We start from the raw sequence: 14,993 nt of genomic DNA, 5'->3' as shown, positions 1-14,993 counted from the left end.
CACATAGCCCAAAACTGTGATATTAAGAGGGATTGCTCTCCTAAACTTGACAGCAAAATTAAGTATCATAGAGAGTGGTTCCATAAAGTATCTTTCCATAATTCAACCATCTAATTATTTCCAGAGTTAGGGAGGTCAATCTTGCTTGCTTAATGTAAAATTAAGACTTACTTACAGTCAGAAGCTTCGTTATGATGCACATTTAAAACTACAAATAAACCAGCAATTTTAAATAAGGCAGTTCATTCATGTCATCACAAGGGCTGTAGTGTAAAGAGAAGGTAGGCTGTGGTCTGAATCAGGAATCTGCCACTTACCAGCTTTGTCCCTTGAGCAAGTTACTTAAACTCTTTAAGGGTGAGTGGCATCCTTTCACCTGTTAAGAGGGCTTTACATTTCCTCCCAGTGTTTTTGTGGAAAGTGGATGGGATAATATTTAGAAAAATCTTGTAACAGTTCCTGGCACATTGTAGGAGGTCTGTAAATCTGAGTTCAATTGCTCTTTCTCAGTTACTTCCAAAACTTTTCCCTAAGACCAACGACTCTGAAAGGGAAGTGATTTACATGTAGCACATCACTGATTACAAAAGCCTAGGGAAACTAAGATCTATCTCTAACTCCATCCTTCATTTAAGATATTGTCAAATGTCCTTCACAAAATTCCGGACCTCGTTGGACCCAATTTGTCACTGTATAGCTGAAGTGTGCTCTTCATTAGTAAGAGCTTCTTCAAAGATCCAGTTCCCTCCATCCTCAACCATAAGGGAACAACCAATTTCCTCACATTAAAAAAGAAAGTTTTACATTAGTAAACAGAGTACTTATAAGCAAGCAGAATACTTACAATTGGACGACTTAATCTAGAGCTACCCCAAGGATGAAATAACTAGAAAGGAAAAAAAAGAGAAAAGCCTTCCTAAAAGTTTTTATTTTAATTGTCGGAAACCTAAACACAACAATGTGTTGGAAGAATTAATAACTGCTTTCTAGCAAGAACTATAGACTAACCCTAACTAATTCAATTTCTCTGTCTGTAACAATGGCAAAGCAGCTATATTATTCGTCTTCCACATCTAATCCATAAAAAATATCCTCTTGGCTCTATTTCCAGGATATTCACCACAATTTTTGTTCATTTCCCTACATTTTATGTAAAGATTGATATTTTCTTGGGGGCACTTTCTATGAGCTTTAACTTCATAATCTTTGACATATCATAAACCCTACCTTATAGGATTGGTTTGATGACTAAACTAGATTGCATATATGGCAATATTTGTGAGCATGGTACAAATAGAAGTTGCTTTTAACAATAAGAAGGCAGTTTGCTGGGCATAGAATCTGAGAAAGGGGCTTGGAGAATTCAGCAGGCAATATTATCCCCACTCTGGTGGAACCAAAAAAAAAAAGTCCTTACTGCACTATAGAGACAGCTTTTCTAAGGACTCAAAGCCACCACACGTAGTCTCTGTGCCTTGGACATGTAGAGAAATCTCAGTCTCTAACACCTTTTTCCAAATTCCTTATTAGACACCCAAAGCTTCCATCCTCCTGCTGTCTCCTCACGAAGCACATGCTGAAATGACTGATGCTGGCTGCAGGGTCTCTCCCCGCCACAGCTGCACCTTCACTCCTCTGTCTTGAGGTTCAGCTGCAAGAAGTGGCACTGACCTACTCCAGGAAGATTCATGTTGCCTTCCATCTTGGGGGGGGGTTCTTTTTCTGATCTGGTCCCCCAGTTCTGGCTGTGCCCTTCTGTTGAGAACAATGAGGGGTTCCCACTCTGAGCCAGGGCAGGGGTGAAATTGGGGAGGGGCAGTGACAGCATAGAATGGATGGTTCTAGAATACCGGAGATCTGAGCATTCCTCTGGGACACTGAAAAACAGGTATCATTCACTATAGCAAGAAGCAGGATGAGGGGACACAAGGGGCCCAAAGGCAAATCTCAGAAGCCGGACTGGTAAACCCAGTGTGGACTCCCCACTGTCCTTGGAATCATACCCAAGCTGCATAGCCCTTGAGGCCCCAAGTGACCCAGACTCCACCTGCTTCTCCAACATCACCTCATATACTCACTCCCCCCCTACCCCATCACTAGCTCTGTCCACACTGACCTTCTTTAGGTTATTTAGACCTGCCAACTCATTCCCAGCCTGGAGTCTGTGCACCTGCTCTTCCTCCTGTCTGCGACCCTCTTCTCCTATATGTCCTATATCTTTGCCTGGCCGAGTCCTTCCCCCCATTCAGGTTTCAGCCCAAATGTCACCTCCTCGGGGGTGGGGGGGCTTCTCTGACAACAATCTTAGTTGATGTTTCCCAGCTCTCCAATACCACCACCACCAAATCATTCTATCCCGTTATCTTGTTCTATTGTCTACACGACACTAATCTGAAATTACCTTGTTTACTTACGTATTTGTTTGTCTATTACCTTTCTGTCTCATTACAGAATGTACAGTCAGGATCCTTGCCAGTTTTGCTCACCATGACAGCTCCAATGCCTAGCGTACTACTATAGTACCTGACACATAGCAGGTACTCAATACACAATTGTTAAAGTTTGAATGATTTAATGAATATTTCAGGACATGAGAAATGGCTATTTGTAAAACTATCTGGGATATTAAGAAAGGAAACAACCTTTACTATGATGCAAAATACCACTGGGGATAGGAAGATCTCATTTATGAGCTGTGTTATAAAATGGGTAGTAGTGGGGACTACCCTGGCGGTCCAGTGGTTAAGGCTTCGCCTTCCAATGCACAGGGTGTGGTTTCCATCCTTGGTCGGGGAGCTAAGATCCCACACGCCTCGCGGCCAAAAAACCAAAACATGAAACAGAAGCAATATTGTAACAAATTCAATAAAGACTTTAAAATTGGTCTACACCAAAAAATATCTTAAAAAAATAAAATGGGTAGTAGGGACAGGGAGAAGGGGAAGGAGCACGGAAATGCCAATTAGTTAACGTTCTGCTTCAGACAGAATGATAGAAAACTATTAAGAGCTTCGGCATCAGTGCAGCTGCACGCTTTCCAAATGGGCTCTGCATCAGTTAATTCTCTATTTCTAAATGTTACTGTTGTAGGTTGGGTCATGGTCCTACATTTAGTTAATCTGAGGTTAAAGATTTGCATGGCTGCATGTACTAATTCAGAGTAATCAAGTATTGATTTTGTCTTTTAGCAACAATGAAATAACAATAGTCGGCTTTTATTCGGTGCCCTGAGTCTTCTCAAATCCCAGAATAACCAGTGAATAGTTCATTTAAACAGTTGCATTGTGAGGCATAGTTGAAATATTATTCCTAAATTTTAAAACAAAAACTCAGTTTGTTCAATATCTTGTAATAACCTATAATGGAAACGAATAAAAAAAAGAATATATATATATATATATATATATATATATATACGAATCACTTTGTTGTACACCTGAAACTAACACAATATTTTAAGTCAACTATACTTCAATTTAAAAAAAAAACTCAGTTTGCCATTTACTCAGTTTGTCAAAATTTTACGGAAGTTTTCTTCGCAATGTGAAAATTCAAAATGAAGACTTCTCTCTGCCTCCATTAAATTCTATCAAACATCAAGCCTGAGAATATTTACTTAACAAAACACAAAATTAATACTTTTGGAAATGACTATATTTCCACCTTTAAATGAGGGAAGTAGCCCAACCCTTGGTAAGACTGAAGCAGTAGACACTTTCTCCTCGATTCCATTGCTCCCGATGCACAGCTCTCACCCAAAGCCCCTCATTTATGGTTTCTCAGAGTCCTATCTGCAACACCATCTCATGTTCCAAGGCAATCCACTATAATGAATTCACACTATGCACAAGGCTCTCTGCTAAATGCGTGCAGAAATTAATCAGAACAGTCTCGGTCCTCAAGTAGCTGATAATCCACAGACATCAGACAGATTTAAAACAAAACTCTATAAAACACTAGGAAGCTTATGCTATTTAGCAAGGAAAATGTAAACAATTTTCAAAGGAAGGAGCATTCTATCCTTGGTGCTCCACTCTTTTACACTAAACTCCTATTATTGCCAATATACTGATGGTTCTAGATCTGTATATCCAGTCCAGATCTCTCCATGTGTATTTATAAATCTCTAGTGACCAGCTTCAATCCCCTGGAAGATCCTGAAGTTTATGAAACATCCAAATCCAAATTCATGAATACTTCCCACCACTCCTCTCCCTCCTAATGCAAATGGGTTTACCATGTCCCCCAAACCACATCTCCCCAGGTAGAAACCTTAGAATCATCCTGAATGCCTCACTCTACTTCATCCCTCTACATCAAGCCAATTACCAAGCCACATCAACACTATCTTTCTACCTCATAGGATGCCTCAGAGGACGCAGAGGACTGCTCTATATCCATGTTGCTAACGTCACTGCCTCATTCATTCATGTTCATGGACTCTGCAGTCATTCACACCTAGGTTTGAGTCTTAGCTCTGCCTTTTCCAGTTGGTAATCTTGGGCAACTACTTATTTTCTGCCTCAGTTTCCTCAACTATAAAATGGGGATAATAATATTCCTTATATCTCATATGGCTGATAGAAATCTTTGGAAAAGGCAATGTATATACAGCATTTAACACACAGCAGGTGTTCAATAAATTATAATTGCAATTATTACTGTAATATGATCCACAAACTGGCTCTAATCTACCTTCAGAGCCTCATTTCTCATTATTTTCCACTCCCTCCTCACCCCAATTCTATACTGAAACCTCATTAGACTCTGTGATTCCCTGGACACACAGAACCCTTTCACATGCTCAATCCTTCTGCATCTTCTGTTCCCTCTGTCTCAAATGTCCTCAGTGCTCTTGTTCACCTTGAAATTTTACATACCTCAAGTTCACACTCAAATGTTACTTTCTTAGTGAATGATTACCTACATCCATTTGCCACATCTCCCTCTGTGTTTCCATAGAAGACATACACAAGGATACACACACACACACACACACACACACACACACACACACACGCACACACAGAAGGGTAGTACCACATCATATTACAATTTGTAAAATTTGTAAAAATTGTTTTCATGTGTGTCTCCTGTTTGTGATGAACTCTCAGGTCACTTTGGTCCTCATTTCTAAGGTAATATCTTACACACAGAGTTGGTGCTCAGTACCTGGTCTTTTAAAGTAACACTCCCTAGCTGAGATAACCTGGACGTACTTCATAAAAGGATATTTTACTGGGAGAGGGGAGCAGAGAGAAAAAGAGAAAAATTTTTTCAATCCTGCCCTCCCCTCTTTGAAATGCTATCAGCACTTCCATCATCACACCACCATCCACCCCTGCAATACCAAACCTCCCTATCCTTAAACAACAAGCGCTCTGACCTACTGAAGAAACCCTGGGGTCTACTAATTGAGCTTGAGTGAAATGTTCACGTAGAGTGGTAGGGAGGAAACAGCTGGGGTCAGATTGTGGAGGACCTTGAATTTTGAGCTAAGAAGTTTGAACTTTACCCAGTAGATAATACAACACCATTGGACACTGTGTGGCAGGGCACAACAGGATCCAAAAGCTGTTTTTAGGAGATTGCTATGGTTGTAGTATACAGGATAGTTTGGACTGGGGAAGGATGGGATGTATAGAAGTTTATTCAAGAATAAAGTCAATTCTTAGGGGAACAGAAGAGGAGGACTAACATTTGTGGGAAACGTCTATGTGGCAGTCATTATTGTAAAAGCACTTTATATACATTAACTCATTCAATCCTAGCAATAATAATATATCCATGAAGTACTATCATTAATTCTGAGTTAATAAAGCAATGCTTTAGAGCGGTTAAATAAATTGCAAAAGTAACAAGGTAGTAAATGGAAGAGCTTGGACTCAAATGCTAGTCTGCTTGATGTCAAAGTCTAGACTGGATATTCTCGATTGACTTATGTACCCTGGAGGCATTTGAGGACAGAAACTCAAAAAAATGAAAAGGCAACCTACGGAATGGGAGAAGGTATTTGCAAACCATCTATCTGATAAGGGGTTAGTATCCAAAATATATACAAAAACTCATACAGCTCAATAGCAAAAACAAAAACCTGACTGAAAAATGGGAAAAGGATCTGAGTATAGACACTTCTCCAGAGAAGATATACAAATGGCCAACAGTTACACGAAAAAGTGCTCAACATCACTAATCACCAGGGAAATCTAAATCTAAATCTCAATAACATATCACCTCACACCTCTTAGGATGGCTATTATCAAAAAAAACAAGGGATAAGTACCGGCAAGGATGTGGAGAAAACGGAACAGAACCCTTGTACTCTGCTGATAGGAATGTAAATTGGTACGACCATTTTTGAAGATAGTGTGAAGGTTCCTCAAAATATTAAAAATAGAACTACTCTGTGATCCAACAATCCCACTTCTGGGTATAAATCCAAAGAAAAGAAATCAGGATCTCAAAGAGATACCTGCACTCCTATGTTCACTGCAGCATTGTTCATGCTATTCAAAAATATGGAAACAACGTAAGTGTTGATGGATGAATGGATAAAGAAAATGTGGTATATAAAACATATATATACAGTGGAATATTATTCTGCTTTTAAAAAGAAGAAAATTCTGCCATTTGCAACAACACGGATGAACCTGGAGGACTTTTGGCTAAGTGAAACAAGCCAGCCACAGAAAGACAAATACTGCATAATTGCACTTACTTGGAATCTGAATAGTTGAACTCATAGAAGCAAAGAGTAGAATGGTGGTTGTCAGGGGCTAGGGGGAGGAGGAAATGGGTGATGTTGGTCAAAAGGTACAAAGTTTCAGTTATGGAAAATGAATAAGGTCTCAAGATCTAACATGCAGCAAGGTGAATATAGTTAACAATACTGTAATGAATACTTGAAATTTGCCTAGAGGGAAGCTCTTAAGTATTCTCACAGAAAGGAAGGAAGGAAGGGAAGGGAGGAGGGAGAAAGGAAGGAGGGGAGGGAAAACGGTAACTTTGTGAGGTGATAGGTATGTTAAATAGCTTGACTGTTTTGACTATTTCACAATGTAGACATGTATCAAAACATCAAGGTGTACACCTTAAACATACACAATTTTTTATCTGTCAATTATACCTCAGTAAAGATGGAAAAACAAACCCAAAAAACCCCTCTTTCTAAGTGAAAGAAGTCATATACAGAAGAGTAAATACTATATGATTACACTAATGTGAAATTCTAGAAAAGGCAAATTTAATCTATGGTGACAGAAGGCAAATCAGTGATTCTCTGAGACTGGGGATAGCGCAGAATTGACCAGGAAGGGGGAAAAAAAAAAAAGAAAGAAAGAAATCTATCCTAAGTCTTGAGCAGTGGTGGTGATTTTATGGGTATATATATTTATCAAAACTCATTAATGTATGTACTTAAGATGAGTGCATTTTATTGTATGGTAATTATACCTAAATAAAGTTGATTTTAAAAGGAACAAAAAATGTTCTCTAATTCCCTCAAAATTTTTTGCACAAATTTTCCAATTTAAATTTAGTAGTTAATTAGAAGGAACACCAGGAGAGTTACTTTTACGTGAAAAAGGATTATATGAAAATATCATAATGCTTATTTAGAAATATTGGGGTTTTCTAAATGCACACTTCTCTGGGATCTCAGAATCAACAATTTTTGTCATTTAATGCTTTTTCTCTTCATGGTAATGGATCTAACACCTTCTATTCACATTTTCTCCTGCACTACCCAAAGCAGAACATAAAGAGCATCTGACCCAAGACAGATTTTCTCATCTAAGTGTCCAAAGTACTTGTTAGGGGTGCTTTGACTTTAAGGTAAGAAATGCAGAATGCTTTCCAAGTTTGTTAATTAATAGCATCCCTAGACAAATACCGTCTTACTGCTGTGCCTGATTACTAAATCTCTCTGCTTCAAGGCAACAGATGGCTTAAGTTCTCCCAGAATTAAAAAGGAAATAATCTAGAATTCCTTGTGATTCAAGGGACTAAATTTAATCAGGTTATCCTATTTTACAAGCTATAAATATCCTAGAAAAAAATGAAGATGATCAAAATGGAAATGAATGGTTGCTATCTTCTAATTGTGTGAGTAGTGAGTAATAATCTTTATAGCACCAGTTGATGACATACTGTTACCATAAAATCAGCATGTACTAAACCCAACCAAAGCCTCCAACAGTCTTTCTTCATGAACTTCTTCTTATGATAGCACTCTTTCACTCTGGACTTAGAAGATAATATAGATTGCAGGGTTCCTTGAGCAGTCTTCAATACCTCTGATTCAAAAGTACGAGTAACAAAACCCTTTCCTAGAAATTTCCTCTTAAGGTTCACTTGGATCAGAGATCTTTTCTGGATTAATCTGGATAATAACAATTCTATGCACTAACAATATTTAAATATCTGTCTGAGCAACGTTTAAAAAATTGTTCTTCTTTACAGTGTCATATGGTCCCCTCTAGGCTGAAAGTTGTCTAAAGGCAAGAACCAAAATGCCTGCATCCATTATATTATAAAAACACACTGCTCATAGATCCTCAACAAATGCATAATTATTGACACTATTTTAACATCTGCCTGTTGTACGGGATATGCCACGGCCAACGTAGCCTTATAAAGTATATCACCAGCTTGTTCCATATCGGTATTTTCTTTTCTTTCTTTTTATTGGAGTATAGTTGATTTACAATGTTGTGTTAACTTCAGGTGCACATCAAAGTGATTCAGTTATACATATACATGTATTGGTATTTTCTATTATCATTCTACTCACTCAAATCTTTGTCTGTTACTATATAACTATAGTCATGCAGGTTGCTTGCAAAAATAGGGCCTGTTTTTTAACACAAATATCTCTCCAAATCTCTCTCATCTGTATTTCTTGCAGATGTTCTGGCCTTTCCACTGCATTTTCCAAGGCATTCACTTTGAATAGAGATTAATTTTTACTTTGAAAGCACATTTTAATATTCTTTATTATTTAGCAATATCTTACAGTTCTTTAGCTATACAATTTTAGAATTTTTACTTGTTTTATGACACAGAAGCAGGGAATCAAAATTTTTAAAAAATCAAGGAAAATGATGCCCAGCCTTTTATACCAACTGCATACATCATTCTCCACTCCATCCCCACCTACCAACCCCGACCTGTAGCACAACTATCAACCACTTGCTACTTTGGTAGAGAGAGGAGACAAGAATATTGAAAAGAAAAGAAGTGGGTACCTTATATTTTAATAATGTGACAAGGTTTAACCAACAAAATTAACCAACAAAATTATTAAATATTCAGATTATTTGAAAGCAAGCAATATGTGAAGCAGTCATCCTCAGCCTGTCTTTGAGCCTCACCCCATCCCTGATCTACATGCCGGAAGAGTATTAAATGACAAGAAGCTCACAAATAGAGTAAAAGATGAGGTTGGCCTTTGGCACCATCGGGCATCCACATGACATAAAACTAGGAGCCACGTGCTTATCACACATGCTCTTCTCACAACGGAGTATCAGTCATAATTCATTTTGTTTGCTGAATGGTCACCATTTCAAATTGGATGATCTCTTAAAGTTACAATGGTCATACTTAATCTCTAGTGATATACAGATTTAGCCTTGTAATCATGGAATTTGTCCTGTTTTCCAGTAGAATATGTTTTTTAAATGGCTATTTGTTTTTTGGTAGGTTTCTTGATTTCACTAACCCCATAAGACACTGGGGATGATGGATGAGAATAATTCTTCTAACAATTTCCACAGTGGTATACATACATTATATGGTAGCACTCTTATAATCATGGTTTTGGAAGACAAAACCACCCCTCTCCCTTGGAGGCTAACTCAATTGTATGCATTTTTAAAATACTTCTCTTTTTTATGACTATAAAAGCAATATATTTTAATGAAAAAAAATCAAACAATTTAAATACGAGTAAAGCAGGAAGAGAAAGAGCCATGCAGTCTGAGTGGTAGAGATAGAACTAGGTTCAGTAATGTTTGATATGATATACAATCCTTGGAAGGAAAAAAAAACAGTGATTTTATATTTGAAAGTATTATTTAGATGTGGTTATGTCAATATGCTCCATCAAAAAAGTCATGTCAAAGAGCCATATCAAAACGCTCTGCTTTGAGAGGGAAACTAGTGAAACACAAGAGGGAAAGTATAGGGTAAGATGCGGTAAAGGAGGCATGCTCTTAAGAGGTCTATGTCATTTTTATCAATGTTGGGGAAGCTATCAAAGGGATCTGATAAGCAGCTGCAGTGTAATTGAGGGTTCATTCATTTTAAAGATCAATTTCTGCATCAGATTTTAAGACATTCCTAAATCATATTTCAAAAATGCTAAATTATATGCACAAACATTAATTGATTCCATAATAATTTGATAGCTACTCATTGCTAGGCACTGTTCATTACCCTCTTGTACACTATATTGTGTAGTTATCATAGCAGCCCAGAGTCGTAGTTATTATCCCATTTCATAGATAAGAAAGGAAAGCTATGGCCTCAGAGAGGTTACAGAACTACAAGGTCATATGGACTTCAAGGGTTATCATAGGTACTTAGCACTGATTCATCTGGTAAAGAAATAGGAACTTATTTTGCTGCACTTTCTGGCATAGTTACTATTTCTAATAAATACATTCCTAAGTTTAGGTTATTCTTTCTATAAGTCTGCAAAAAAAGTGTCATTTAAATTGAAAGTGAAAAAAATAAAAACATTCATAAATGATTAGTAGCAAAATAACAGGAATGCAGTTACATTGTAAGATTTCTATACATGTAGAATGATACAATTGCTTTCCATAGTAATTGGCCTCTTTCTCCAGCAGAAATATGTCAATATTAAATTGCAGTGAAATAATTGTATTACACCCTAAAGCTAAAAGTATATTATACAATTAAACATATTTAATTTAAGTCCTCTTTTTAAAAAGTAATTTGCATCAGAATATCTTTAACAATCCTCACACCTAGCAACAGATAGTTCAAATCTGAAGCAATATCATTTTTCAGTTTTGGTAGTTGGCTTATTTTATATATGAGGTTGTAGAAGATAGAAATTCCAGCTTTAAAACCCATAATTTTATCAATGTGTGAATGCAAATAACTTTATTTTTTCCATTAGTTGTGTAGATTGTTCCTATATGAAAATCATTACTATAATTTATAAAATAGCATGAATATAATAAACTCGATTCTGTACATTCTGATATGATTCATGCATTTAATTTATTCCAGCAGCTTAAATAAAGCAATTTAACAAACTAAACACATACTTTACCTTGATGAATGGTATTATACAGATTTACTCCAATGTATTACAATATAACCACTATTATCCAACATATTCTCCACGTTTATTTAAAAGCTATGTAATGTGGTAGTTAGAACCAGGCAGATGTACATTTGAATATTGGCTCTGCCACTGAGTAGCTGGTGTGTCACTGGAGAAGCTCCTTAACATCTCTGAGGTTGGGTTTCTTCCTCTATAAAAAGAGTGATAAAAATAACTACCGCACAATGTTGTTGTGAAGTTGCTGTTAAATAAGTTTACATACATGACAGTGTTTGGCCCAGAGCAGGCACTCAGTGCACGTAAGTATATTTCCTTTCTCAAAATATTACATGACTAATTTGGAATGGGGTGCTTCCAAGTATTCAGTTAAAAAGGCTTATCTCTGTGTTTTAATTTAACTACCCTACATAAGCAACCAATTCTCAGCATTGTTTAAAATCAGTTAGTATAAAAAATACACTCTAGCTATTCTTTGTCAATTGTCACAAGATCTGAGAACTTAGTGACATGCGTTTTGGATTGGACTAAAAAACCCAGGGTTTTCTTCAAAATGACTATGAGTATGCATTCAGGTAACAATAAAAATGAATGCTGGGTCATTAGGTTCATCTTCTGGCTTTTCCATTGTTTAAAAAGATAGATTAAATAATTATTACACAAATCATTTGGGTGCTGTGATGAGAGAATGAGATTAGGAAGGAGCTTTATTACCAGCCTATAAATGTGTCATAAAAGTACAAAGTCATTTTATTGCCTTTTCTATTTCAAGCAGCTGTCATTTTAGTCATATGTGTTTTCTGCCATCCATGATACATAAGTATGTATTTTCAATATTTCTGACCAGTTAACAAGACAGGTAAGTAAAAGGCAGAATTTCCTAAGTCCAAACTCAAAGTTTTTAAGAGGCGAATGCAATTTTTTAAAGCTAAAGCAATTTTTAAAGCATTTTAAGGGAAAAAGTCACTTGCTTCATGTTTATATATCTTTGTCTAACCTAGTGAACTGTAGACATCTTAAAGTGGAAATAACCTCTAAGCCTCTTTTGACAGTTGGTGAATATTTCTGTCTGTGGTCTACATATCAACCAGTGTCCTGGCATAAAAGTGTTACTTATTTTAAAGAACTAGGTCAAAATAGTCCTTAATTTTTATTTCAAAAGGACACTTCAACCCCCCACCAAGAGTAAATAACAGTGTTAATGATGGCCTATACAATTAGAAAAACATTTCTGAATCATTTGATCATTTCACTGAAAAGGATGGTCAAGATATCATTAAAAAAAGTAAATGTCAAACTGATTAGTTAAAGTGCAATGAATGGCTGTTGACTTGCATTGACTCATATCTAGATAATTCTGAGTGAGAGCGACACATAATCTACCTTAAATAAATGTGTTCCTTTGATCCTGCCAAGAAATCAACAAATGACCTCATCGGGTTTGGCTAATAATAGACTAGTGAAGAAATAACTTTAAACAAGTATCCAATGCAACCCCAGATAAGTTTACACCAAACTCAAACAACATGATTTTTTAAATTTACTATTTAGAAGTTATTCTTAAAATTCTCTTTGGAAGTCCAGTCCTATGATTAACTAACCTTTCAGTGGAGAATTCCTATAAAAATAACCTCTCTCTTGCTACATCTGAGCCAGTGCTCACCTATTTGTCCTATGTTCAAATTTCAAGAAAACAAGGGCACTTACAGAGCCAAAATGGCAGTTTGAGGTTTACCTTTTCCAAGGCTTTAGATGCCAGAGTGCTTTAACATTGCCCAGCTGTTCCAGTTACTTCCACATGTCTTAAATTTCCCCTTCACTGCGACCTTAATGTGCCTGTCTAATGTACAGCTGCACTCTCTTGAGTAGGCAGGTTCCTCCCACAGCATAGTTAGTAACTTAGTGGTACAGAATCAATACATCATAAGAATCGTTTGACTCACTTTGGAGGAAGGCAGGTAAACTTGACATCTGTAGTCATGATTCTTTCCAACCAACAGGAAGCTTTAAAGCCTATCAAAAGATGCTATTCAAATACTATGGCTACAAATAAATAAATCCCATCACGAGCCTATGAGCCTATATGCCAGTCCCAAAGCATTGCTTTTTTTTCCCCATCTTAAACTCAAAAATATATTTTAAAAATAGTTCAAACTGGCTGTTTCTAAACTTTTACTTTAATGTACACTAAGCCTTCAGAAATAATTATTCATAGCAAGCCAATTTATGTGTAATGTGAGTCTAGGAGATTATCACACTTATCTTACCATTTATTGAAAATACTTTATTCCAGGAAGACTCCTTCTGTGTCACATTTAATTGCCTTTGAAGCTCCTGCCATTTGAATCTGTCTTCTGGAACATGCATTTCATCATTATTTTTTAGCCTTGTTACATCAATCACCACAACTGCTATAGAAGATTTCTGGGCTGTGAAGTGATAATTTGTTCCAGTGGTATTAATGAGGCAAGCAGTGGTCTTGAGGGAGGTGACAGCCCATTGCTTTACAGACAGCACCAGATTAAGGTGCTGGACAACATACGAGGATTTCAACATATACTCTAGAGCCTTTGGAGCGTTTTATAACTTTCCTTATCAAACTTAACATAGAAGAGATACCTCCGACACCTTATCTACAATGAGCTAGGCATATCTAATCACCAAGGGGGGAGCGTTAATAGTGTTGCTCAACTTACTTTGAGTTACAGACACATAAGAGAAACTTTGTACTGCTCCCAACTTGAAGGCTCCCTAATGCCTTATAGGCTCTGAATTGGTCTATTTCCATTACCATGGTTGTAATGGCATGTCCCTAGCCACAGAGGAGTCTAATTCCCTGAAGTGCAGCCCATGAAAACTTGTATTTCTGGGAATTAAGTCCCAGAACTAGGAATGCCGATTTGTTGTTGTTATAATACCATGCCCATGAATACTGCCTCTAGGAAGCAGTACATCTGGAAACAACAGATGGTACATGTGGAAATGGGTTGGATGGAGTATTTTAATATCCACACATCTCTAATTCAGTTCTACAAGTCTGGTTTCAATGTTTTCTCAGATTATAAAGTGTTTCAGAATTGGTAAGACAGGTCTGATCCATATTATTGCTACTATCAACAGCACCAGATGAAAGCCTAATGTTGTAATGTCATTGTCTATGAACTCTCATTTGACCACATATATATGCACAGGCAACAATCTGGACTTAGCTTTTAATAATGGAACAGGTCAGTCCAGCGCACTTCCCTATCTCGTTACCAACAACCACAGAACACAAATTTATTTTAAGATGAAAGTATCCCAGTGTGCTACTCTCCTTAATATAGGAAGGAAACATTTAAGCTCTTTCACACTGTCTAAACACTTTATCTCCCTCCACCTTCAAAAGCTACCAGAACTATTATAGTATTGGAGAGATTTCACTTAATATGGTAGGAGAACAGCTTTACTAGAGCAATACTTCCTTCTTGTGCTTCAAGAAGGCTGAATTAAATTGTCTTTGAGATATGTTGGCATTTTTAAGAAACATACCATCTGAATGGTAGAAAAATAACTTTTTTAGGAGCTTAGAATTTCATATTCTATAGTTTCTTAGTGCAACTTAGCTAGAATTAGGATAGTATGGAACTATCCATCAAAAGAAAATGAACTCTCTTCATAGACTGGAAGAATATTG

At 36.8% G+C, this 14,993-nt stretch overlaps 1 long non-coding RNA gene across 1 annotated transcript in view; it reads left to right on the top strand.

Annotated features, from left to right (window-relative positions):
• The first annotated feature begins 11,500 nt into the window (after positions 1-11,500).
• Positions 11,501-14,993, top strand: part of LOC132512862 (uncharacterized) — a 63,053-nt gene continuing 59,560 nt past the window's right edge. Inside the window, exon 1 of the long non-coding RNA XR_009538366.1 lies at positions 11,501-11,619. This is a non-coding gene — a long non-coding RNA (uncharacterized LOC132512862). The remainder of the gene's footprint in view (positions 11,620-14,993) is intronic.

Source organism: Lagenorhynchus albirostris, chromosome X (assembly GCF_949774975.1).
Source record: "Lagenorhynchus albirostris chromosome X, mLagAlb1.1, whole genome shotgun sequence".
Taxonomy (NCBI): Eukaryota; Metazoa; Chordata; class Mammalia; order Artiodactyla; family Delphinidae; genus Lagenorhynchus; species Lagenorhynchus albirostris.
The sequence above is the reverse complement of the archived record's forward strand: the minus strand, read 5'-3'. Positions and strand labels throughout refer to the sequence as shown.